The 27126-nt window shown below is 43.2% G+C and overlaps 1 long non-coding RNA gene across 3 annotated transcripts in view; it reads left to right on the top strand.

Annotated features, from left to right (window-relative positions):
- LOC126065358 (uncharacterized) overlaps nucleotides 1-27126 on the top strand; it is a 131062-nt gene that overhangs the window by 28206 nt on the left and 75730 nt on the right. For 2 of the 3 annotated variants that reach the window (XR_007514842.1, XR_007514840.1), the window contains exon 2: nucleotides 4267-4404. This is a non-coding gene — a long non-coding RNA (uncharacterized LOC126065358). Of the gene's footprint in view, nucleotides 1-4266; nucleotides 4405-8264; nucleotides 9116-27126 lie in introns of those variants that run through there. The other variant, XR_007514841.1, reaches the window with a different exon arrangement.

Raw genomic sequence — 27126 nt, 5'->3', positions numbered from 1 at the left:
ACCACCTCCTTCTCCTCCGCTTAGTAACCTGCAGTGACTCCCCTCAATCTCCAGAAGCAAGTCCACTTTTTCTCGTCTGTAAATTGAGGATAATAACACTATTCAAGCCACAAGTTCTCAGGAGGATTAAATAACAAAATATGTTTCAAGCAAAATGTGTTGCACATGGTTGCTACTAAATATAAATGTGTTGTTACCATTACTCCTTGTTGTTGTTAGGAGAGAAGGTGACGTGACCAGCTAGCTGGAGAGTAAGCTAGTACTGACTGGGTCATCAAGCTGAGACTTCCAGTGTTGCAGTATTTCCAGAACACTTCTGACACACACAGTCCTGTTTGCATTCTATTCCATTCTGGACGGTGAAGAACTCTCTTCTGCTGAAGGAAGGAAGGGAGGGAGGGAGGGAGGGAGGGAGAGAGGGAAGGAAGGAGAAGGAAAGAAGGAAGGAAGGGATGAGGGAGGGAGAAGAAAGGAAGGAAGGAGGGAGGGAGGGAGAAGGAAGGAAGGAAGGAGGAAGGGAGGAAGAAGGGAGGGAGGGAGGCAGGAAGGAAGAAGGGAGGGAGGGAGGAAGGAAGGAAGGAGGGAGGGAGGAAGAAGGAAGGGAGGGTAGGAGGCAGGAAGGAAGGAAGAAGGGAGGGAGGGAGGTAGAAGGAAGGAAGGAGGGAGGGAGGGAGGAAGGAAGGAAGAAGGGAGGGAGGGAGGAAGGAAGAAAGAAGGAACGGTGGTATTCATTCAGCTCAGCAGTTCATCAAAAGTAAATTCCAGGACTTCATCTCTCCCTGTGGCTGAGTAACAAAGAGGAATGAAGTCCTGATATATACCATGACATGGAACCTTGAAAGCATTATGCTAAATGAAGTAACTCAGTCACAAAACAGCAAATGTATGATCCCACTTATATGAAATGTCTAGAATAGGCAGAGGTATAGAGACCAAAATTCACTGGGCGGTTCGAACCCACCAGCCGCTCTGTAGGAGAAAGATGTGGCAGTCTGCTTCCATAAAGGTTTACAGCCTTGGAAACCCTGTGGGGCTGTTCTACTCTGTCCTATAGTGTCGCTAAGAGTTGGAATCGACTCCATGGCAATGGGAATGGGAGGGGGTGGGTGGGAGGTAGGAGAAAAGAGGGGCTCGCTGCTTAGGGGACACTGAGCTTCTGTTAAGGGTGATGGAAACATCTGGAAACAGATCGAGGTGATGGTTGAACAACGTGATGTTCTTAGGGGCTGGTGAGTTGATTTTCAACTCATGGCGACCCCATGTGTCAGAGTAGAACTGCCCCATAGAATTTTCTAGGCTGTAATCATCAAGGGAGCAGATTGCCAGGTCTTCTCCTGAGGAGCCTCTGGGTGGGTTCCAACTGCCAACCTTTCAGTTAGCAGCCAAGAACTGAACTATTGTGCCGCCAGGGTTCTTGAACAATGCGATAAGCATAGTGAACGTCATTGAATTACACACGTGCAGAATGTTGAAATGCCAAATAATTTGTTACACATACATTTACCGTAAACCAAACCTTACCCCTTTGCTGTTGAGTCAATTCCGACTCATAGCAACCTTCTAGGGACAGAGTAGAACCTCCCCATAGGGTTTCCAAGGCTGTAAATCTTTACGGAAACTGACTGCCACATCTTTCTCCCACGGAGCAGCTGGTGGGCTTGAACTGCAAGCCTTTTGCTTAGCAGCAGAGTGCTTAATGACTGCGTCATCAAAAAAAAAAAGGGTTACTTATATTTAACACACAGACACACAGCCACACACACACAGGCAAATTCCAAAGCTGGCCACAAGATGGCTCTCCTGAGAGGCCTCGCTTGAATCAGACCTAGGGTTAATTCCATTGACAGTTTTCCAGAAAAATACCAACCTGTTTCTCTTGGAAATGTTCTAGGTCCGCTTTCTTTGTTTTTAAATTAAATTTTTAAAAGTTTTGTTATTGTGCTAACAATTAAAAAAAAGTTTTACATAACAAAAAAATTTTGCCATTTCAACATTTTTACGTGTACGTTAATCACGTTGCTCTGGATATTCAGCCGTCACCGACCACTATCTGTTTCCAAATTTCTGCATCCCCCAATTTCTGTCTGGGTGCACCTGTTCTGGGTGCTGACATCCGTATTCTGGCTTGGGTGGCTCTCCTGGTTTCCAATGTGTGCATATGCAAAGAGATAGCCAAGATTGCCTTAGGATGACAAAATCAAGACAGAACCTAGCAATCAACTGCTCATCCCAAAACTCAAACAGAAGGTAAGCTATACTGGGGAAGACACCCGCCCCCAACCAGCGGGCTGTATTTTGGGTGTTGCCAGCATTCCTGGTTGATAAGAAGTCACCTTTGAGAGGCCTGAATGGCCTGCCCAGAAGGCAAGGTAGGCAGAAGTTTCAGGACAAAATCTGGGGACATGGAAGGTGTCACAGTGTCCACCTCTTTCAAGAGCACAGACATAGTAGTAGGCATTTTTCAGAACTGTCTTGCTTCCTTTGTCTCTCTCAACATTCACAATAGAACAGTTGAAAGGCAAGAGTTCCTTTTGAAGAAGACACTGAGGTTCAGAGAGGCTAAGCAATGTGCCCAAAGTCTCCTGAGTAGTGGAGCAAGGCTGCAAGTCCAGAACTTTCTACACCTGGCTGGGTTCCAACTCCTGGTCCTCAGTCCTCTGCATGGCCCCTCAACTCCCAACCCAAACTGTCCTGTATTTAAAATCTGATCCCAGAGACCAGGACATTCAGGTAAGACCTGCTCAGCTTTTGCTGGTCCTGAAGTAAACAGGTCCCAAGCTACTTGTAGATGACAAGGAATTCAGGGACTGCAGAGTGGCGTCTTTACTAGGCTTCCTTGACATTGGCACATACTCAAAGATTCTGAAGAGACTGAGAAGGTTTGAAGGCTAAGATCCCTGGTGGTTCACACACATTGAAGGTTGGCTTGCATGGGTCAACTATAAGATCAGAACCACCGAGAAGTAGTTTACTTGGGAAATATGGATACACATGTCTCTCCGCACCCTCCCCCATGTGTATACCCAGTAACAGGCACTTCTAGCCTTTTTCTTAAATGACAATGCAGTTAATTTTTCATGACCAAAGCTGAATGAAGAGGCCATGATTTTCAGGGCTCTGTGAAGAAAAACACCAGTAGGAGAGCTCTAATGTTTTCTTGAAAATAAGTTTCAAGCAGCCATAAAAGCTAATGTGTGTTTGTGTATGTGTGTGTGTGTGTGTGCATGTGTGTGCCTGCACACACACACGCATGTGCGTATCCATGCACATGTGTGACTGAGTTGTTCAAGGATTGCTTTCTGTATCTGCAACCCAAAGGTTGTTTTTAATAGGTAAAAGATCTTTCAAGGATAATTTATTCTTATATTTTTATCAGTAATGCATTTTATGATGGTTTTGTTTTGCCATTTAAAGATTCCCCACCCTCCCATAATTGCATACTTTTCAAATTGTACAATTGTAATTGCCAAAGTAATATATACCTTGTTGTTTAAAAAATATATATATAAATGCCCTCCCTTTAATCGTCTCAGGCTCTAGCTTTCTAGGGTTAACTGCTCTGTGTTTGCTTAAAGGGCTTTTTTTTTTTTTTTTTAAATCAGGCGGGTTATCTCGAATATCAAATTTTGCAATTGCTCAAACACCTCCAAGGTCTCAGCCCTGTAAACAGAATTAGAACAGAGGTCTAGACTCTTCTCTGGGACATTCAAGGACATTGTTTACACCTATGCAACCTCCTGGTCAATTTGCCTTTTTTGTTTAAATCCCTAACAAGCTTCAAGCGCTTACTATGTGCCGGGTACTGCGTAAGTGTTTTTTTCATTTTACTGATTTATCCTTTCTCACAAGGTAAGTACTACTAGTATCTCCTCATTACACTGAGGAAGAGACTGAGGGTCAGAGAGGTAGAGGGCTTTCCCAAGGTGCTTTAGCTAGGAAGTGGCTGGCCTAGGATCTGGCCCCATGAATCTGCTTTCAAGAACACCTTGCCTCCTATCTTATCTGACTAAGCCAGGTTTCTCGGTCTTGGCGCTGTTGACTTTTGGGACCGGACAATTCTTTGTTGTGGGGGCTATCCTGTACATTGTAGGATGTTGAGAAATATCCCTGGCTTCCACCCACTACATGCCAGTAGCACATTGCCCTGTCCCATTTGCCATACCCCAAAATGTCTCCAGACCTTGCCAAATGCTCCCTGGGGGGCAAAATCCCCCCCACACCCCAAAAATGAGAACCATCGCTCTAAACAAACATCTAATTCCGCAGCAGTGGCGTGTGATCAGTACGTGACTCAAGTGTGCCAACGAGCCTCATGAACTTGGCAGAGGACTTTCTTGCTCATTTTTCACTTCCTCCAGAAAATCTCTCCAGATCACCCATGGGCTCCCTCTTCCCCATGACACGGTAAGACACATAGTTTTTACCCCGTTCACACTTACTCCATCTCTCTGGGTTTAAGGCCATTTTGTGGCCTTGTCTAACCCCTCCTTGGCTTGGACAGGCTGAAGGAAAGCTTTAAAGCAGGGCTTTGAACCTGTTCATTCTGGTTTGGACCAGTCCTGAGAATTTGCATTTCTGACAAGTTCTCAGGCGATGCTAAGGCTGCTGGCTGGAGACCAATTCTGGGAACCACTAATAGCACAGTGGCTCTCAGAATTTATTTATACGTAAGAATCAACTGCAGATCTTTTTAAAATGTAGATTCTGATTCAGTATACCTGGGGTGGAAATCCAAATTCTCGGCAGAGGTTGGAAGTGGATGAACCCGGGTCCAAGCCCTGCTTTAAAGGCAAGGGCTGGGTCTCCTTAATCTTTCTTGTCTATCTGGGATCCCAAGACCAAGCCCAGGGGCAGGTACAGAACAGGTGGTAAATACCTGTCAGGCAAATTGAAAGAAAGAGCCACCTGTGATGAAGGACTAATAGGAGAGAACGGCTAGGCAGCAGGATTAGAGAAGAGTGAGTTTTCTCTTTTGCTGGCATATGGTTGTGTATGCTTTGAATTTAAAAAAAGAGCAAAACAAGTGTGGGCTGCTTTTATAGCATAAAAATACATAAAAATATACAATAAAGTTGAATACACAGTATGCTTCTAAATTTATTTTATTTACAAATATAAAAATTAATGTATTAAATTGTCGCTGTGTTGTTAGGTGCCATCAAGTCAATTTAGGTTCATAGCAGACCCCATGAGACAGAATAGAACTGCCCCATAGGGTTTCCAAGGCTGTAATCTTTACGGAAGTAGATTGGCACATCTTTTTCCCTTGGAGCTGCTGGGTGGTTTGAACCGCCAGGCTTTTGGTTAGTAGCTGAGCGTTTAATCATTGTGCCACCAGGGTTCCTTCAATATATTAAATTTAAATGTAAAGATTTCAACTTAATTTTAAAATTAAAAAAATTAAATTTTAATTAAAAATTTTAACTTAAATTCAATTTTTAAAATTCAAATTCAGTTTTAATTTTATGTTAAATTAACATTTAAAATTCATTGAAATTACTTCAATATAAAAATTAATATAAAATATAAAACCACAAATACACAGGGAAAAATACACCAAAATGCCAACAAAGGGTGTCCCTGGGTAGGGTAAGGGTTGATTTTCCTTTTACGCCTCTCAGGAATTCTCAGGCAGTGGGTTAGTGGTACCTGCCCAGGCATCTGAATGGGGGCTCTGAGCTCTATACCCTAACTCTAGCACTCACAGGCTGTGTGGCCTTGGACAAGCAAGTTCACCTTCTGGGCCTCAGTTTGTTCCTCTGTAAAATGGAATGATAATACCATGGAATTCTTCCTAAGGCTTTGGGAAGATTGAAAGATAAGGAAGGTAAAACAAAACTCTTAAAAAAAAAAGTTGCCTTTGAGTTGATTCTGACTCCTAGAGAGCCTGTAGGACAGAATAGAACTGCCCCATAGAGTTTCCAAAGAGTGCCTGGTGGATTTGAACTGTCGACCTTTTGGTTAGCAGCCGTAGCGCTTAACCTTAGTAAAACCCATAAAAAAAAAATTTTTTTCTTTTTTATAGGCCTCAATAAATGGCAGCAATTACACTATCTTTTTCGATGAACGTGTTTGCATATTTTTTTAACATGAGAAGACGATCAAAGGCAATAAATGTGACTAAAACAAATCCTGGGGTGGGGGCGGCGTGTGATGGCTGGGTCAGATAGTGCTCCAAGGATGTCCCTAAGAAGCCTAGTCACCATTGCAGATGAGTCCACATAGCTCCAAGAGCAGAGGTGACTCTAACATTTCACAGTAATAGATCTGTGCTCACCTGGGGAAATAGCACTGCCCAGAATTCTTGAAGAGTCAAAAATCCACAAAGAATCATTTTTTTACCTTTGACTTGATGGCATTTCATTTTCCTAATTATTTAGCTTAGCTCCTGAGGAATCCATTGTACCCCCTGGTCAACTCTGGTGGAGTGGCTGGGGCTCCCAAGAGCTGTACTATTTCAACCCATTTTATAGTGGAGAAAACTGAGGCTGAATGTGGTAATGGGACTTAACCAAGGCCTTAAGCTGGTGGAGAAGGCAGCCAGAGTGTGAATCCTGTTTTGTCCTAATTTCCCTGCGTTCCAGAAAACCTTGGGGTAAATAAATGGGTATCTACACAGCCTGGCCCAGTGACTTCTAGGATCTTGCTGCTACTCAAAGTGTGGTCTGTGGACCAGCAGCAGAGGCCTCACCAGGGAGTTTGTAAATATGCGGATTCTCAACCTGCCCCTCCTACGGAATTGGAATGTTGTTCAGAATTTGTTTTGTTTGCTGTTTTCTGGGTCCCTGTCTCTGTGTCCACTGCCAAGGCCTTAGACCTGGCCACTATCACTGCTCACCCCAAAGAGAACCCTTTATCTACTCTCCCATATCTCTCTCTTGTTCCTTCTAAACCAACCTGACATCCCTGCTCTAAACCCTTCCATGACTCCCACTGCCTTTGGATTAACTTCTTAACATGACTTTTAGGTCACTTCCTGCCCTGGGCCTTTTCTTTTGCGGTCTCCTCTCTTGTCTTGTTCCTTCACTATAGCCCACACCTCAAGGTTCAGCCTCATCAAATTACCTGCTGAACCTGGGAACCAACAGATTCTGGGGACTGTACATTCTATTCTCATGGCCTGGAACAGGCTGGGATTTCTCTAATCCTAGATTATTGTCGTTTTCTTCTCACTTGGGGACCATGACTTCCAGGAAGCATTTCCAGCCCTCCAAACCTGCCCCCCTTGTAGGTAACATCATTCAACATTGAGACACCTGCCTGTTGACTTGTTTTCCCCCCAGATTTTAAGCTTCTCGAGGACAGAAATTGTTTTATTTATCCATGTGGTATCAGCACTCAGCACTAGATTTGGTGTGCGGTACATTCTCAATTTCTTCCTACTCTTGAGTCCTAGTCTGGACTAAGACCTAGTCTAGAGTAGTATGAAAGGCCTGGCAATCTACCCCAAAAATTAGCCAGTAAAAACCCTTTGGATCACAACAGAACTTTGTCCAATAGGGTTGGAAGATGAGCCACAACCATGGACTCAAGGATACTGACAATTGTGGAGATGGCACAGGACTGGGCAACATTTCATTCTGTTGTGCACGGGGTCACCATGAGTCAGAGACTGACTCGACGGCAACTAACAACAACATTCTCCATGATTTGTTGAAGTAACTTAGAACTCTTCCGTCCTGCCTCCTACTTGGGCAATTGACCTGAGAGTCCCAGATGTTAAATATTCTTATTATGGGGCTTTAAGAAGGATGATGGATACTTCAACCCATTTATTTTATGCTAGAGCATGTTTAAAAGGCACCCTGGTGGCACAGTTGTGAAGTGCTCGGCTGCTAATCCAAAGGTCAGTGGTTCGAACCCCCTAGCTGCTCCCAGGGAGAAAGATGGGGCGATCTGCTTCTGTAAAGATTTATAGCATTGGAAGCCTTATGGGAGTAGTTCTACTTTGTCCTGTAGGATTGCTATGAGTCAGAATGGACTGGACAGCAATGGGTTTTAACATGTTTGTTGTGAAACTGTATACTTACAGCCAATACTTACAAAGTAAACATGAGTGTTCTCAACACACAGAATGCTGTCAGCACCCAAGAATCCCTCTGAGTGTTCCCTCTTTCTGCCTGCAAGTAACCACTACCCTGGCTTTTGGGATAATCATTTCCTTGCTTTTCTTTATAGTTTTACCTGCTATGTAAAGGTCCCGGGGTAGCATAAACAGTTTGTCCTCGACTTTTTTTGTTTTTTTTTTTTTAACTAACTTCAAGGCTCGGGGTTTGAATTTGTCCAGTGGTACCGTGGAAAAAAGGCCCAGTGATCTGCTTCTGAAAGTCACAGCCTTGAAAGCTCTATGGGGCAGCTCTACTCCGACACACATGAGGTCGCCATGAGTCAGAATTGACTCAATAGCAGTGTTTTTTTAAGGACCGCTAAGCAATATAGAAGGAGCCCTGGTGACACTGTGGCTAAGCGCTCAGCTGCTAACTGAAAGGCCAGCAGCTTAAACCCACCGGCCGCTCTGCGGAAGAAAGATGTAGCGATCCACTTCTGTAAAGATTACAGTCTCGGAAACCCTGTGGGGCAGCTCTACTCTCTCCTCCGGGGTTGCTAGGAGCTCGATAGACTTGACAGCAACAGGTAAGCAATATAGTTTTGTTTTGCCTCTTTATCTTTTGAACGTGATGCGACTGGAATCAGGCTCTGTGAGTTTTGGGGTCTGACTCCTTCCCCTCGACCTTCCATTTGTGAGGTTCATCCATGTCGCCATGGGCGGCCGTGGTCTCATCCTTTTCCACCGCTGGATTGCATTCTGTTGCATGGATATACCACTGCTTCTTGTTTTTACTGTTGACAGATGTTTGGGTCGATCCTAGTTGGAGCTATCATGCACAGTGATGTGACCCAGAGCCTTGGCCTGGCCGTGTTGTCTCCTGGACTTCTGTCTGCTTCTCCCGGGAGTGGAATTCCTGGGTCATGGGGTTTGCATATGTTAACTGTACTAAATACTAGCACAGTGTTCTCTAAAGTGATTGTAGCACCTTTTCCTTAGTTTTGTGGATAAGAATTGAAAGTACCTGGAGTTTTCTTCCTCATTTTATCTCAATCTCTCCAAAAAGAAATTGGATAAAGAAAAAGTAAAAGGAGAGAGAGAAAGGAGACATCTAGTCCATAATCTTGACTTGCTCCCAGCCTTTCTTTGGCCTGCCTCAGAGACAAAGGAGAACAGGAATGGAGTGGCCCCCTGCCTTTGATGCCTATCTGAGATCCCTGGCAGCCTGAGCCCCCCAGGCAGTGTAAGAAAGGGAAAGACGGGCCTCTGGAAGCAATGATGGGGGCCCGGTGCTGGGCAGGGCCCGATGAGCACTTTTGGGCTCCCATCGTTTTCCAGCACTTAAAGGACTCAAGTCTCTGAGTTGTATTTTATTGTTTTGCCCCAAATGCAAATACCTTTATGGTTCCTTTGAATTGTGAAGATGATTTTTATGCCCTTAGGAAGAAAAAAAGATAGAGAACTCTAAAAATATAAAAAGTAACATAAAAATTATCAACAATTAAAAACAAAAAAACATATATATAGAACAGTTGCCATGAAGTCAATTTCAACTCCTGGCAACCCCATGTGTCAGAGTAGAGCTATGCTCCATGGGGTTTTCAGTGGCTGACACTTCAGAAGTAGGTCGCTAGGGCTCTCTTTCGAGGTGCCACTGGGTGGATTTGAACCTCCAGTCTTTTGGTTAGCAGCTGAGCGTTTAATTGTTTGCACCACCCAGGGACCCTGTCTGTCTAGGTGTGTGTGCACACATGTTATTGGGGCTACTGTTGAAATTTGCATATGGACAGTATATTAGATAACAGAAACAATCATATTGTCATAATCTAAGAGAATGTTCTTGATCTTAAGAGATACGTGCTGAAGAACTTAGGTCTAAGGGGTCCTGGAGTCTTCAACTTACTTTCAAATGATTCCTCAAAAATGATAATCATAACGTGTGTGTGTTGGTATATTACAAATAAAAAAAAAATACATACATATATATACATAGAGAGAGAGAGAGGCAAACACGGCAAAAGGTTGACAATATTCTATCCGGCTGAAGGGGCTATGGGAGTTCATTCTATTATACCTGAAACTTCTCTGTCAAATTTGAATTTTATAAAGAAAATAAAAAGTTAAAAGTGATCTTCAAATCCCACTACCCGCAGGTAGTCACTGTTTATGTCTGATGAGCCTCCTTCCAGACAACTCTTTAAGAATTCACAAAATATGCAAACACACACAGGTAATTTTGCACTCATGGGTTTGTCCTACACTTGCTGGCTTGCAACAGTATTATTTATTTAATAATATAGAGTTTCTCTCGCCATGTCAATGTCAGGGCTATCCCCGTCATGCTTAAAGGTTGCTTAGCATTCCTTGATACCAATACCCTTTACTTTATTTGGAAACTCTGGTGGTGTAGTGGTTAAGTTAACCAAAAGGTGGGCAGTCCAAATCTACCAGGCGCTCCTTGGAAACATAATGGGGGCAGTTCTGCTCTGTCTTATAGGGTCGCTATGAGTCGGAATCGACGCGACAGCAAAGGGTTTGGTTTTTTTTTTTTTTTTTTTCGTTTAATCAATTCCTTACTGTTGGATTTTAATCATTGCAATATTCTCACTATTATCAACAACACTACCGTGAACAGCTTTTTGCATAGACCCTTGCTTACATCTCCCAGTAAGTTGCTCAGTATAAACAAGTACTCTTTCCCTTAAGTTTTAAAAGTTTTTAGTCAAAAATTTCATTGTGTGCTTAATTGTTTTTAATGACAATTTATTATTTGTGGACCTTTACTCTTTGCCTGAGGGGCTTTATTTACATCATTTCATTTAATGTGTAATTTTTACAACAAGACCATGGGGTAGGTACTGTTGTTATCCATATTTTTAAGATGAGGAAAGTCAGGTTTAGAAAAGTCAATGACTTACCTAAGGTCACAAAGCCAACTCTAATTCCTGAAGTCTGAGAGAGACCCCTAAAAAAATTCAGAGCCAAGATGAGAACCCAGGTGTACCTGCAATTTCTTCCTATGATCAAGCCACACAGGGAAACGTCTTGTCCCCTGTTGAGGTCCCCAAGGGAACATGGCCAGGGTTGGGGCTGGGTGGAATGAGGAAGACAGCTTCTGCTGGAGTTCTGCTGCCCCCTGGTGGCAATGTTCTTTCATTGCCTCCGTGGTCAGTCCCTTGGCAGGGCTCAATGCTCCTTAAATTCACACCTTTTAAGTAACAAAATGAAGCCATGGTGGCAGTGGTTAAGAGCTTGGCTGCTTAACCAAAAGGTGGGCGGCTGGAATGCACCAGATGCTCCTTGGAAACCCTATGGGGCAGTTCTACTCTGTCCTGTAGGGTTGCTACAGCAATGGGTGGGTGGTAGGTAAGTAACAATACCAACAACTGTAAGGAAAGAACAATAGCAACATAACAGTCATTACCTAAATATTTTCAAGGACCCTACACTGAGAATCAGAGTCCCTGGGTGGTGCAAAGGTTAATGCATTCGCTGCTAACCGAAAGGTTGGAGGTTCAAGTCCACCCAGAGACACATCAGAAGAAAAGCCTGGCCGTCTCTTTTACCAAACATCATGTCCTGGTCTTTCCTGATGATGTGTCCAAAGTAAGTGAGTTGAAGTCTTGCCATCCTTGCTTCTAAGGAACATTCTGGAAGTCACTTTATAATTAATACATTTTACATCATCATTGTTGTTATGCTTTTTATTTACAAAGTTATAAAGTTGGGCGTACCTTGATCTGGTGTCTTCCTGACTTTGTTTTCATTATTCCTTCTATGAAGTTTGCCCTCCGTTCCCCCACCTCCCATCCATAGGGAGTCAGACAGGACAGCATTCAAATCCCTCTTCTACTTCCTAGCTCTTCGTCCTGGATCAAATCATTTCCTTTTCTGAACCTTAGTTTTCTCATCCATAAAATGGGCCCAGCAATGCTGCATGGTACACAAGATTGGTGTGATTAGGTTGAACTTTGGCACGTGGTAAGTGCTCACTAATTTTTAGTGAATGATTTAATAATACTTCTTGTGAGCCTGTTTCCTGGTGGTCTTTGGGGTTGTGGTCAGGGCTTAATGGAGCGGGGATGAGTTGGAGGAAATGTTCCTTCTTGAATTTTCCCATCACACGCCCTCAGCTAGGTTAGTCAGCGTGTATATCAGGGACTCAGTTGAAGCCACCATTTATCCCCAGAGATGCGGGAATTCCCATAAAACCTTAGGCCTCCAAACAGACATCTTCCCACACTCAGCACATCCCATTCCCACAATCTCGGGTCTCTCCAAGGAATAGAGCAGTGGGAGGGGGGTGTGAATGAGTCCCATTGTAGAGGGATACTTTGCAGGGTATACCATGCTGGATTCTTATCTGGGAAAACAAGTCTTAATACTGTAGGATGTCTATGTCTGTTTAAACACTTTTGGGGACTCACGTTCGGGTGCCATGGCTCTGCTGGGTGCTAGGTAATTTTGGTTCTTTCCAATCTCATCTGGGGTCAGTGTTCCTCACCAAAAGCATGTGAGCCTTGCAGCCAGAGCAATCTGGGGAGGAATCCTGGCTTCTCCACGTACTTGCTGTGTGTTGTTTTGGGATCTTGATCGTCATCTCACCTCTTCAAGTCCTACTTTTTCCTCTATGAAGCGGGGATACTTACATTACATGGCTGTTGTTTCAAAGATTAAATTAGAAAATACCTTCTCCCAGTGCTTTGACACCTACTGTTCCGGTTACCTATAGCTGTGTGACAAACCACCTTAAAACTTAGCAGTGCAACACAGCAACAATTGCTTTGCTCACAGATCTGCAATGTGGAGGGGGCTTGTTGAGGACAGCTGTCTGTGCTCCACTCAGCATTGGCTGGGGTGGGTGGAAGTCTGGGGGCTGGGGTCGTTCACAAGTCTGGAGGTTGATGCTGGCCGTTGTCCGGTACCTTCACTGAGGCCATCATCCAGAACACCTACACGTGGCCTCTCTGTGTGGCTTGGGCTTCCTTACAACATGGCGGCTGGGTTCCAAAGGTGAGTGTCCTGAGAGGGAGAACCAGGTGTAAGTCATATCAACTTTTATCATCTACTGAGAAATCAGGCTGTATCACTTCTGTCACATTCCATTCACTGAGTCAGCCACAAAGGTCACCCCAAGCTTAGGGGCAAGGGAAGTTGTTTCCACTTCTTAATGGGGGTGGCAAGGTTCTGGAAGAGCATGTGGGACCAGAAATATTGCTAAAGTTATTTTTGGAAAGTATGAATTGCCACACCTAGTAAGTGCCAAAGAAATAGCAGGTCTTAAAGTCCCTCTCTCTGAGACTTAGCTGTTTTTTTTCCTAGTCTGTGAGACAGAAATAAACAATACCTACTTTGTGGAGAAGTGGAAAAAATGGCAAATAGTGTATGAAAAGCTCAAGGTATGTAGTAGGTGGGGCCCTGGTGCTGCAGTGGTTAAGAGCTCGGCTGCTAACCAAAGGTCAGCAATTTGAATCCACCAGCTGTTCCTTGGAAACTCCTTGGGGCAGTTCTAGTCTGTCCTACACGGTTGCTATGACTTGAAATTGACTCAGTGGCAATGGGTTTGGTTTTTTGTTTTAAGTAGAAGCTGTTTGATAAATGAGTAATTATAATAGCAACTAACATTTGTTGAGCTATTGCCAGCTACCAGGCACTACCTGCTAAGCACTTCGTTGTGTTTTGTCTTGTTCAATCCTCATGAAAACTCTATATAGTAGTTTGTACAATGAAACCTGTGAAAGCCAGAACTTGACAGGACTGCCTTGTTCTTCCGGGCCTCACACGTTTCCCGCCTTTGACGGGATGCAGTCTTACCACTTTTCTATTGCTCTCTATTAATAGAATATATTTGAATTTTCCTTCTCTGATAGGTTTCCACCTTACATGGCTTCCAGCTTCCACGGGTTTTTCTGTATTATTATCTCTATTTTATAAGTGAGAAGACTAGGACACCTTCATTTTCCAATCATTCTCCTGCAAATGCACAAAATGCGAAGCCCTAAAAATTAAGATCTGATAGGAAATGACCACTTGCTTTGAAAAGATTTTGTAGCAGAGGACAGAACTAAAGTGGAAGTTAACGGGGGCACAGAGGAGAAAGAACTTTCTAACTATCGGAGCTGCAAGAACCAAACAATGGGCTTCCGTGGAAGATAGTGAGCTCCCTGTCCAGGGAGACATTCAAGGACTTGTTGTGAGTAACGTAGAATTATCACATTATTTTGTTGAGATGAAGCCTGCATTGGGAGAGAGGCCCCTTCCAAGGCTGGTTTTCTAAAAATTTTTTGAAGGAGATGAGAAACCAAGAAGACAGGGAGGAGCATATCGCGGTAGTCCAGGCTTTCAGCTGAGCTCAGAGGGAGAGCATTGGAAATAAGGTGAAGTTTGTTTTACTTTAGGTAGCCAGCTCGCGTTTGCCTATTAGCCCCTGGTGGCTCACTGAAATTTATTTCCTGTAGAAGAACTGCTCAGCTTATGTTTACAAAATTTGTTTTGTTCTCAAATTCATGTGGAAGAGAGTTTATGATTTCTGTGTGTTAACAGGGTTGTTGTTGTTGTTAGTTGCCATTGAATAGACTCCAACTCTTGGCGATCTTATGTAGAACAGGACAAAATGTTGCCTGGTCCTGCACCATCTTCATGATCTTTGGTTTGTTTGAGTTCATTGTTGCGGTTCTTGAGTTAATCCAACTCATTGAGAGTTTCCCTCCTTTTACTTGAGCAAACGTAATGTCCTTTTTTAGCTATTGGTGGTTCCTCATCATCTTATAATGTATCTTCATAGCTTCCTGAACTTCTGCATCAGAGCAATGAACACACATCTATTAAATGATTATTTGGGCAAATATGTGTTTCATGTCCTCTTCCTGTATTAGAAGGAAGCTCACCAAAGGTGGAGACCATTTTGTCTTGTCCGGTTTCTAGGTCAGGGCCTGGCACATAGTAGGTGCTCAGCAAATATCTTCTGAATAAAGAGAAACGGCAACCAAAAGGAAGGGAGAAGCAAGCGACCGGCCATCTCTGGGAACCTTCAAACTCTGCCTGGTGATGTGGTAACACAACGTGTCCAATCCGGGGCATGGGGGGTGGGTGGGTAATTGCCCCACCCATGGTAGAAGGTGCCCATGGCTTTCCACCATTTCCTGGGTGGGTAGAGGTGTGGAAGCCCTGGTCATCTCCGTAGATGAATTGACCTTGCCCTGATGCCAACTCTTCCTGGTTACTGCTCAGCTGCCACATTGCCCCGCCAAGAGCTTGAACTTTTATTACACATATACATTGGTTTTACTGTGACATTATATGGGCTCATTGTGAAAATACAAAGGCAAAATTGTATACAGAAGAAAGTAAAATTTTCCTCTAACCTCTCTCCTACAATCTCACGCCTGGCTCCCCAGAGGAAACCACCAACGAGCAGTTTAATGAGTCCTTCCTTATCTTTTATATGTTTTTTTCTTAAAGAAAACATTAGATAATGCTAACCCTATTTTCTTGCAACTTGGTTTTTAAAATTTAATAATATATCATGGCCATATATCCATGACAGTACAGTTAAAAAAAAAAAAACAAATGTTCCATAATATGGCTATGCCAGCAATTTTTTTAACAAATCCCCAACTGACGGACATAGAGGTTGTTTCCATTTTTTGGTTGCTTATAAATAATGCTGTCATGGGAACCCTCATGTGCCTGTGTGAGTATTTCTGAAGGATGGATTACTAGAAATGAAGGACATATAATTTCAAATAAATTGATTATGCCACAGATAACGTACCCTTTCACTATAAAGCCTTGGTCGTGTGCTAGGGATCCAGATTCTCTCACTGGCTACCCTTTGGTACAGACGTTAGCAGCTGTCCTACTTTCCTAGTGCTGGTTTAACAGAAATACCACACGTGGGTGGCTTTAAAGAAAAGGAATTTTTTTTCTCACGGTTCTGTTGCTGTTGTTGTTGTTCGTTAGGTACCGTCGAGTTGGTTCCAACTCATAGCAACAACAGGATGAAATACTGCCTGGCCCTGTACTATCTTCACAATTGTTGCTATGCTTGAGCCCATTGTTACAGCCACTGTGTCAATTCATCTCGTTGAGGGTCTTCCTCTTTTTCGCTGACCCTCTACTTTACCAAGCATGATGTCCTTTTCCATGGACTGATCCCTCCTTCTCACAGTTTTGGAGGCGAAAAGTCCAAATCAGGGTATCAGCCATGTCAATTCTTTCCTTGTTAATGGCCCTGGATGTTCCTTGGCTTTCCTTGGTCAAGGTCCTCACATGGTGTCTGTCTCCTCTGTGTGTGTGCCTCTGCTCTTTCTATAACACAGAAGTGATTAGGCTTAAGACCCACCCTACACTGAGGTTTGGCCTCAGAAACATAACAAAGAAACCCTATTACCAGACCAGATTACATCCACAGGTATAACCAAAACCCACTGTCGTCGAGTGGATTCTCACTCATAGCAACCCTACAGAACAGAGTAGAACTGCCCTATAGGGCTTCCAAGGATTTGAACTGCCAACCTTTTGGTTAGCAGCCGAACACTTAACCACTGTTCCACCAGGGCTCCTCCACAGTTATAGGAGTTAGAATTCCAACACATATTTTGTTGTTGTTAGTTGTTGTTAGGTGCTGTTGAGTCAGTTCCAACTCATAGCGACCCTGTGTGCAGCAACCAAACACTGCCCAGTCCTCCGCCATCTTTACAATCATTGCTATGTTTGAACCCATTGTTGAAGCTACTGTGTCAATCCACACATATTTTGGGGGGACATAATTCCATCCATAACAGTAGCAGACACTGTTGGTGACTCACCCACGACCCCTAGGCACTCGCTGATCTCTGCTTGCCAAAGACAGCCTATTGTCAGGACTTCCTACCTGAGGGTTCTCTCTGACATGCTCATCAGGAGTCAGAGTCAACTCAGTGGCAATTGGTTGAGTTTGGTGTTTTTATGTAGCCGTCACCCAGAAAATTTTAACTCATGTCCAATCTTGTATTAAATATAACTCTACCCAGATTAACCTCATCCTGATTATTTTGAAGAAACTCTCAAGAAACATTAAATACACTGGTTAAGAGCTTGGCTGCTAACCGAAAGGTTGGCAGTTTGAACCCACCGAGCAGGTCCGCTGGAGAAAAGACCTGTAAAGATTACAGCCTAGGATGGTTCTACTTTGTCACATGGGGTCACTATGAGTCGGAATCAACTGGATAACACATAACAACAACTACAACACAACACTATCACTACTACTACTAATGATAACACAGACCTTCCCCAGCAGCTGGCAGAGAAGGAGAGAAATGAGTTACTCTTAAATTACCTTTCTTGAGATACCTCAAAGCATATGAGAAGAATGGGTCATCTCCAGGGACGAGGTGTCCTGCCCAGACCTGAGAAGTTTCTGGAGTCCAACCACAGATAGATCTCATGTGACCTATGACCTTGAGTTGAGCAGAGACTGATCGCAGAGGCCTTTGGTGTCTGTCATCTCCTCTCCACCTAAAGCTTTAGTGATACAGACTAAGTCTTGCTGGCTCTTTTCATGGAGCCAAGATGCCAGCAGCACCAACAAATCATCTTGCCATTTAACAGGCCCCGTCTTAGTCATCTAGTGCTGCTATAACAGAAATACCACAAGCGGATGGGTTTAAACAGGGGAAATGTATTTCCTCACAGTCTAGTAGGCTAGAAGTCCAAATTCAGGGCATCAGCTCCAGGGGAAGGCTTTCTGTCTCTGTCAGCTCTGGAGAAAGGTTCTTCTCATCAATATTTCCCTGGACTAGGAGCTTCTCTGTGCAAGGAACCCAGGTCCAAAGGACATGCCTGCTCCCAGCTCTGCTTTCTTAGTGTTATGAGGTCCCCTACTCTCTGCTTGCTTCCCTTTCTTCTGATCTCTCATAAGATGAAAGGTGGTACAGGCTACACGCTAGGGAAACTCCCTGTACCTTGGATCAGAGATGTGACCTTAGTAAGGGTGTTACGGTTCCACTCTAACGCTCTTTAACATAATCCAATCCTTCCTCATGAACCAGGGGCAGAGATTAGGATTTACAACACATAGAAAAATTGTATCTATTACAAAATGGAAGATAACCACACAATACTGGGAATCATGGCTTAACCAAGTTGACCCATATTTTGGGGGGACACAATTTAACCCATGACAGACCCTGACCCAGAAGTTCAGTGTGGAAGGCTTTGTACTCGTCTCTGCACTCTCTGTCCTCTGATGTTGAAACTTGTTGTTTCATTCATGTTCCGACAGTGGGTGTAATTATTGCCAGGGGACCAGCAATTAACCTTCCGCAGAGTGACCAGGAAGAGCTCTCTGGATGAGTGTCTAGGGAAGGAGGTGTAGGCTTGTAGAGTTCCAGTGGAAGTGGCTGGACTCTTAGGCAGGGAGGTGACAGGCAGGGGACTTTGGTGCCATGGAAGGGTCAGCGTTCCCACTGGTTTCATCAGAATTGAACTGTGGGGTTATCACTGAGCTTCTCTGTGAAGGAGAATAATGTCTCTGTCTCGGTTGTCTACTGCTGCCATAACAGAAATACCACAAGTGGATGGCTTTAACAAAGAAAAATTTATTATCTCACAGTCTTGTAGTTTACAAGTCCAAATTCAGGGCATCAGCTCTAGGGGAAGGCTTTCTCTCTCTGTCAGCTCCGGAGGAAGGAATTTGTCCTCAATCTTCCCCTGATCGAGGAGGTTCTCAGGCGTAGGGACACCAGGTCCAAAGGACTCGCTCTGCTCCTGGTGCTGCTTTCTTGGTGGTATGAGGTCCCCAACTCTCTGCTTGCTTCCGTTTCCTTTTATCTCTTGAGATATAAAAGGTGGTGCAGGCTACACCCCAGGGAAACTCCTTTTACCTTGAATCAGGGAGGTGACCTGAGTAAGGGTGGCATTACAATCCCACCCTAATCCTCTTAACATAAAATTACAAGCACAAAATGGAAAACAACCACACAATACTGGGAATCATGGCCTAACCAAGTTGATATACACATTTTTGGGGGGACAATTCAACTCATGACAGTCTCCATTTGCATTCTGACATGATACTTGTGGGGATGCTGGGCTCAGCAGGAAAATATCCCCTTCCCACTTTTCTCTAAGTAAATTCTTTACTCAATAACAGTCCCTGCCACATAGTAAACACACAGGTTTTATTTTTATTGGAGGATAACACAGATACCATAACAACTACAAAAAAAGTAAAACCAAACCAGTTGTCATTGAGTCAACTCCAAGTCATGGCAACCCATGTATGTCAGAGTAGAACTGTGCTCCACAAAGTTTTTATGGCTTTGATCTTTTGGAAGCGGATGGCTAGACCTTTCTCCTGAGGCACCTCTGGTGGACTTGAACTTCCAACCTCTCGGCTAGCAGCTGAGCACGTAACTGCGTACACCTCCCAGGGGCCTCCTACAACAAAGTGGACAAATGTTGAGTGTACGGCTTGATGACTTTTTCACGTACAGCAAGTCAGCATCCCAGTAGGCTTCCTTATGGCCCTTCCCAGTAAATTCTTTCCCCACAAAGTAAACCCCATTCTACCTCTGTCCTCATGGATTAGTTCTGCCTATTCTTGAATTTCATAAAAATAGAGCCACACTGTATGTATCTGGCTTCTTTCAGTAATGTCTTGTCTGCGAGTCATCCATATCGTTGCATGTAGCACTAGTTTGTTCTTCTTCATGGCTGTGTGTCATTCTATAACATGAATATACTATAATTTATTTATCTATTCTGTTCTTGATGGATGAGGAACCCTGGTGGTACAGTGGTTAAGTGCTCAGCTGCTAACTGAAAGGTCAGCAGTTCAAACCCAGCAGCCACTTGACAGGAGAAAGATGTGCAGTCTGCTTCCATAAAGATTTACAGCCTTGGAAACCCTATGGAGCAGTTCGACTCTGTTTTATAGGGTTGCTATGAGTTGGAATTGACTCAATAGCAATACGTTTGGGTTTTTGTTGTTTTTGTTTTTGGTGGACATTTGGTTTGTTTTCAATGTGGAACTATAACAAATAAACCTGCTATAAACATTCTTTGTACATTTTGGTGCATATAAACACTCATTTTTGGGGGGTATACATCCAAGGAGAGGAGCCCTGGTGGTGCAATGGTTAGGTCATCATCGGCTAACTAAAAGGTCGATGGTTTGAGCCCACCAGCCACTTCACTGGAGAAAAATGTGGCAGTCTGCTCCTGTAGATTTCAGCCTTGGAAGTCCTATGGGGCAGGTTCTACTCTGTCCTATAGGGTTGCTATGAGTCAGAATTGACTCAGTAGCAACAGGTTTGATTGCTTTATTTTTATACGTCCAAGTTCTGGGTCATGGGGGCATACGTATGTTCAGTTTTATTGGATATTGCCAAGCAGTTTTCCAAAGTGATTGTACAAATTCACATTCCCAACAACTAGATGTGAGAGTCCCAGTTGCTCTACAACCTTATTTTATATATATGAAGAATCAGATCAGAAACTAAATAGTTTACCTATATACCTGCACATATATACATGCATTTAGCTGTCTATGAGTATATGTATATGTATGCAGTTATATGATTGGCCTTATTAATGTGACACATGGCAATCATGTGTTGACTGAAAGAAGTTAACATTCTCTTTAGAAAGCCTAGAAGATGTCTAAGTGGTCTCTACAAAGCATGTCAGGATGACGCAAAACCAACTTTCATGGCCCCCAACCATGGTTCAAAGGAAGCAGTGTAATACAATAGCTGTGGACACCAAGATCTGGGATCTTGGGGTTGAAAACCTGCTCCCCACTTACCGTTGTTGTTAGGTGCCGTTGAGTTGAAGAAGGACCTGGCGATCTACTTCTGAAAAAATTGGCTGGTATAAACCTTTGACATAGCAGCAGAGCATTGTCTGATATAGTGCCGTAAGATGAGCCCCTTGGGTTGGAAGACACTCAAAATACTACTAGGGAAGAGCTGCCTCCTGAAAGTAGAGTCAACCTCAATGACGTAGTTGGAGTCAAGCTTTTGGGACCTTCATTTGCTGATGTGGCAGGATTCAAAACGAGAACAGCTGCAAAAATCCATTAGTAACAGGAACATGGAATGTATGAAGTATGAGTCAAAGAAAGTTGGAAGTTGTCAAAAATGAAATGGGATGCTTGAAGATTGATATCCTAGACATTAATGATCTGAAATGGACTAGTATTGGCCATTTTGAATCAGACAATCATATGGTCTACTGTGATGGGAATGACAAGTTGAAGAGGAATGGTGTCGAATTCATTGTCAAAAGGAACACTTCGAGATCTATCCTGAAGTACAACACTGTCAGTGATAGGATACTGTCCATACACTTACAAGGAAGACCAGTCGATATGACTATTATTAACATTTACACACTCTACTTACTACTGGTGGCATGTTGGGCCTCTCTGAACATCTGTTCCCTCTTTTGTAAAATGAGCGTAGTGACATCTACCTCTCGGGACTTTTGTGAGCATTAAGCAAGATGTTACGTGTAGGGCTCTTCGTCCAGTATCTGGAACACATGAACCTGAGATGAATGGTAATTATATTCATCAAGTCCTCTGAGGTGGATCGTGCTTAATTTCTGACTTGGGCTGCTGTGTGGGAAGTGGGGTGGGTGGGCTTCAGGGTGAGACATTGAGGGCTCTAGTGATGGAAAAGGAGGGTATATCGTGACCTACCTGCCTACCAGTTGCAGCTGGGCTGACTCTGACTCATAATGACCCCATGTGTGTTAGAGTAGAACTGTGCTCTATAGGGTTTTCCATCGTTGATTTTTCAGAAGTACATCTCCAGGTTTTTCTTTCAAGGAGCCTCTGGGTGGACTTGAACTTCCATTCTTTTGGTTAGCAGCCAGGAACATTAACTGTCTGTATTTCCCAGAGACTCTGTATAGTGACCAAAGCCCACTACCATAGAATCAGTTTTGACTCAGGGCAACCCCATGTGTTACAGAGTAGAACTGTACTCCATAGGGTTTTCTTGGCTATAATCTTTACAGGAGGAGATCAACAGGACATTTTCCTCAGCACCTCGGGTGGGTTCGAACTGAAAATCTTTAGGTCAGTAGTTGAGTGCATCCACTTGCACCACCCAGGGACTCCATCCATATGGTAAGCAGAACCTATGAGAACCTGAAAAAGGGCTATTACGTAGGGGGCCACTGTATTCCTTTCTACCCTCATTGGGGCAAAGGCAGTGGGAGATTTTCTGGGATCTAGTACCTAGCAGTTCTACTCTGTCATTATGAGTTGGAATTGACTCGATGGAAGCGGGTTTGGGTTTTTTTTTTTTTGGTTAGTACCTAGCAAAAAAAAAAGAAAAAATTTTCTTTTTTTTACCTAGCAGAAAACAATGTGAAAATGGGGAGAGTGATTCAGAGAGAAGAATAATATCCTCCTGTTTATTTTAATGTTTGGCTTCTTCCTGTGTGATGCAACCCAGGGCACCGTAGGACTTCATTATATTAAATATCAGGGGCACTTGCTGTCCTACGGCATGCTGGGGATGACCATAAAATGGTAGGCTATCAGTCAATAATGACCCCTTCCCTTTTCTTTGGAAGTTAGCAGGCCCCTAGAGGTATTATCATCTTATGCCTTCTCGTGACCTCTTTATGACCTCCCATTTTTACGATGGAGATGAGCTCAGAGAGTGGGAGGAAACCGTTTAAGTGAACAGCAGGGAGGCCCATGTAAGGCCAAAACCCAAAGCCTTAATTCATTCAATGTTACATCCACGGGGGTTCCTGCCACCCTGCCTTTGGGAGCCACTCAGAAATGGTGTGAAGAGACCATAATATCTGTTAAGGAGGAAATAGGGTCGTTAAGGTGAGATATTATGTGTTGCATATGATTAACACAGTGTGTAATATTATCAGTATTATGAGGAATGTAGACACAGCAATCAGGTTTTATTATGGCACAAGTACCTCCTTGAGCTGCAGCGAGAACTTCAAGGACCATTCTATTTTGGAGTACTACTTTTCTCTTCTTCGCTATTTCCGTATTGATCTCCTGAAGTTCATGGGCACTGTCATTTAGGACAGTTTGTCTATATTTGGTTAATATTTCTGCGTGTGCTACAACATCTTCAAGTCCTATCTGAGGTGCAAATGCTGCCACTAATTGATCAAGCCAATGAAACACTGATTAAGATCATTGAGCTCTTAATATGGGTACATTTTCTGGTAAAGGGAGTTCAATTAAAATACATCCTTGAGTCCAGCTCAGGCCCAGAGTGTATCCTCCAATCCAGCCTGACAGGAGCCAGGGCTAAAGGTTGGATCCACTAAACTGAAAGGTGCTGTTAAACCCAAACCAAACCTGTTGCCCCCGAGAAGGGCTACTTAATAGAGACCTGAGCATCTTAGCTAGTCAGTGAGGAACTAATCAATAGCTTGTAAGGTTATAACGGATGCACATTCAGACATTGGAAGCCATCCCATAGGTCTGGTGATGGCTGGGTTATTCATATGGGTGTGGCTAGAGTGTTCCCAGCAAAGGGGAACAACGCAACTTGGCCTTCCTGCTTGGGGAGTTAACCAGATGAATTCGTCCCACAGTTGTCATGGATTGAATTATGTCCCCCCAAAAATGTGTGTATCAACTTAGTTAGGCCATGATTCCCAGTATTTTGTGGTTGTCCTCCATTTTGTGATTGTAATTTTATGTTAAAGAGGATTAGGGTTTTTTTTTTTTTTTTAACCAGGTCACATCCCAGATCCAATGTAGAGGGAGTTTAGCTGGGGCGTAGCCTGCAGCACCTTTTATCTCTTAAGAAGTAAGAAAAGGAAGGTAGCAGAGAGGGGGAACCTCATACCACCAAGAAAGCAGCACCAGGAGCACAGAGCGTCCTTTGGACCTGAGGTTCCTGTGCTGAGATGCTCCCAGATCAAAGGAAGACTGATGACAAGGACCTTCCTCCAGAGCTGACAGAGAGAGGAAGCCTTCCCCTGGAGCTGGTGCCCTGAATTTGGACTTCTAGCCTACTGGGCTGTGAGAGAATAAACTTCTCTTCGTTAAAGCCATCCACTGTGGTATTGCTGTTATAGCCTCACTAGATGAGTAAGACAGTTGTTGATATGGACCTAAAATACAAAGAGTACTGTTTGTGGGTTTAGAAGATTCTTTAGCTAGCCCCTCTTGGGATATTTTATTTAGGAAAATACAGGTTGTGCTAAGACTAAAGGTAAAGTTATGGCCTGGGTTTTGTACAGATCTGAAAAGAGGCCTTTTATTAATGGAAAATGTAGTAATATTGACTTCCTGTAGTAATGAACTACTTCTCTGTTGTTCTTGTATTTGTGGATCAAGAGCAACCCAATCAGATCCCTGTAGTGGAAAGACCCACTAGGGAAGGCCAGATTGACTTGAGGTTGGAAGGGCACTACATATCCAACAATTAAACTTTTAAAATGGTGATCGTAAGCACCTTCCCAATCTAGGAATACATTAGTGGAGTCATAACTGTAGTAAAGGGAAAAAAGAAAGAAAATAAAGAAATGTACTTTCAGGCCTGGCCCAGGGCCTTGGATCAGCCTATGCCTCAGATGTCACCTGCTTCTGGCATTTAAATGTCACTTTCAAGTTTGGCAGTGGGGGTTGGTTTCAAGTTTCCAGTGGGTTGGCTAGTGTGAAAAGGAGTCTTACCTTTTTTTTTTTTTAACTGCCACGGTGTATCTAAGGTATTATTCCCCCTAATCTGGCTGCACATGGATTGGTGAGGGGGACTAAGTATGGTCCTTTCCAACAAGGTTCTAATGAGTCTTTTATTTGGTGTCTCTACCAATATACATAGTCTCCTGGAGTGATGTCAGGCATACTTCGGGAGTCTAGCTTCTGTTCGTCAAAGACTTCTCCAACTTGTGAAAGATATTCTTTAGACGATTGGATTAAAGACTGGCAATACTTCAGTAATTCAGGTTGAATAATCAGGGTTGGTGTAGGCAACATAAGGAAGGACCATGAGTCTCCCAGTAATTATTTCATGAGGGGTAGTTTTGTGAGATCAAATGATGTGGACCTCAGATTTAAAAGAATTAAGGGAAGGACTTTACTCCAGGATAAATTTAAAGTTTCACAAAGCTTTGCTATTTGGGTCTTTATTATTCCATTAGTTCTCTCTACTAGAGCAGAAGACCGAGGATGACAGGGACAATGTAGCCTTTGATAAATGGGAAAAACTCGACACAGTTCTTGGATGACTTGACCAGAGAAATGAGGTCCCTGATCACTACTAGTAGTTTTTGGTGCTCCCCAGGTGGGTATGCTGTTTTCAAGAAGTTTCTTTGCTACAAAGGCTGTGGTAACACAACAGCAGGGGAAGACTTCCACCCAATGTGAAAATTCACAAATAATTACTAATACATATTTATAACCATTCGAGGATGTAACTGCGTAAAATCTAGCTGTCATTCAAGTATAGGCCTATAAGGTATTGTCCAGTGTCTGGACTGAATTTTGTCCCCCCAAAATGTCTACCAAACTGACTAGGTCATGATTCCCAGTATTGTGTGATTGTCCACCATTTTGCCATCTGATGTGATTTTCCTATGTGTTGTAAATCCCATATCTATCATGTGATGAGATGGGATTAGTGGCAGTTATGTTAAAGAGGCAGGACTCAATCTACAAGATTAGATTTTGTCTAAAGCCAATCTCTTTTGAGATACAAAAGAGAGAAGCTAACAGAGAGATATGGGGACTTCCTACCACCAAGAATCAAGAGCCAGAAGAATAGTGCATCCTTTGGTCCTGGGGTCCCTGCACTGAGAAACTCCTCAACCAGGAAAGATTGAGGACAAGGACCTTCCTCCAGAGCTGGCAGACAGAGAAAGACTTCCCCTGGAGCTGGCACCATGAATTTGGACTTGTAGCCTATTAGACTGTGAGAGAATAAATTTCTCTTCATTAAGCCATCCACTTTTGGTATTTCTGTTATAGCAGCACTAGATAACTAAGACATCTATGTAGGACTTTGAGGTGTTTCCCAGGATTGTATCAAGGGAAAATAGGGCAATGGGTGGCAACGTGTTCAGCAACCTGGAAAAATTTCCCCCACCAATATTTTTTTAAGGTCTCAATCATTTTAGTAAGTAAATACAATTAAACCAGTGTGTACATTGCTTACTGTAAGCTGGTGCATACTGTGCTTACTGATTAATCTGCCCCTGGGCATGACAAATGCTTGCATGCAGCAAATGACTTCTTCTTCCCGAATATTGTCTAATTCAGAGTCTGTCTCTGTTGACTTACGTATATCAGGCAGACTCAGTAATATTTCCCCCTATTCATTAAATTGTAAATGACAATTCCATTTAGATAAAAAAAAAAGACGTGCTCTCAACAGATGGACAGGGGTATCAGAATTGAGCAAAAAAGGATGTAAATCTTCAATATGACCAAGAGATAATGAAACAGGTTGGGAATGAATCGACATTCGTTCCTGATTGGTGACCCCCACTACTTCTGAGGTTTTAGTACTCCTGGAAGGGGCTTTTGTAAGTAGGTAGGGTTATTAGTAGACAGGGTGGCTCCAGCTTAAATTAAAAATAGGCAAGCTTCTCTGTTAATAAGTAGTTTCTCCTTTCAGTCTAAGAGCCACGACAGAAAAAGCCCCTATTTTGTCCTGAGTCCCTTTATTCTGAATCAAATTGTAAAATTTTCTTAAGGGGGACTATGTCAGTCTTTGGGAGCTCTGGTGGCACAGTGGTTAAGTGTGCTCATCTGCTAACCAATAGGTCAGTGGTTTGAACCCATCAGCCGCTCTGTGGGAGAAAGATGTGGCAGTCTGCTTCTGTCAAGATTATAGCCTTAAAAACCCTATGGGACAGTTCTACTCTGCCCTATATGGTTGCTATGAGTCAGATTCAACTTGATGGCAACGGGTATATCAGTGTTTTGTTTATTTTTTAACTTAGAGCATTCATTTTTCCATTGGCCGGATTTTTTACAATAGTGACAAGTACCTGCCTTTGTGCCTTTGGAAGGTTTAACGTTTTTCTTTTTACTGGAAGATATAATTGTTGCAGCTGAAAGGACATTAATTTGTTAGTCTTTGAAACCCTTT

The sequence above is a fragment of the Elephas maximus genome, chromosome 22 (genome assembly GCF_024166365.1).
Source record: "Elephas maximus indicus isolate mEleMax1 chromosome 22, mEleMax1 primary haplotype, whole genome shotgun sequence".
Lineage (NCBI taxonomy): Eukaryota > Metazoa > Chordata > Mammalia > Proboscidea > Elephantidae > Elephas > Elephas maximus.
Note: the sequence above shows the minus strand (reverse complement) of the source record. Positions and strands in the feature narration are given on the sequence as shown.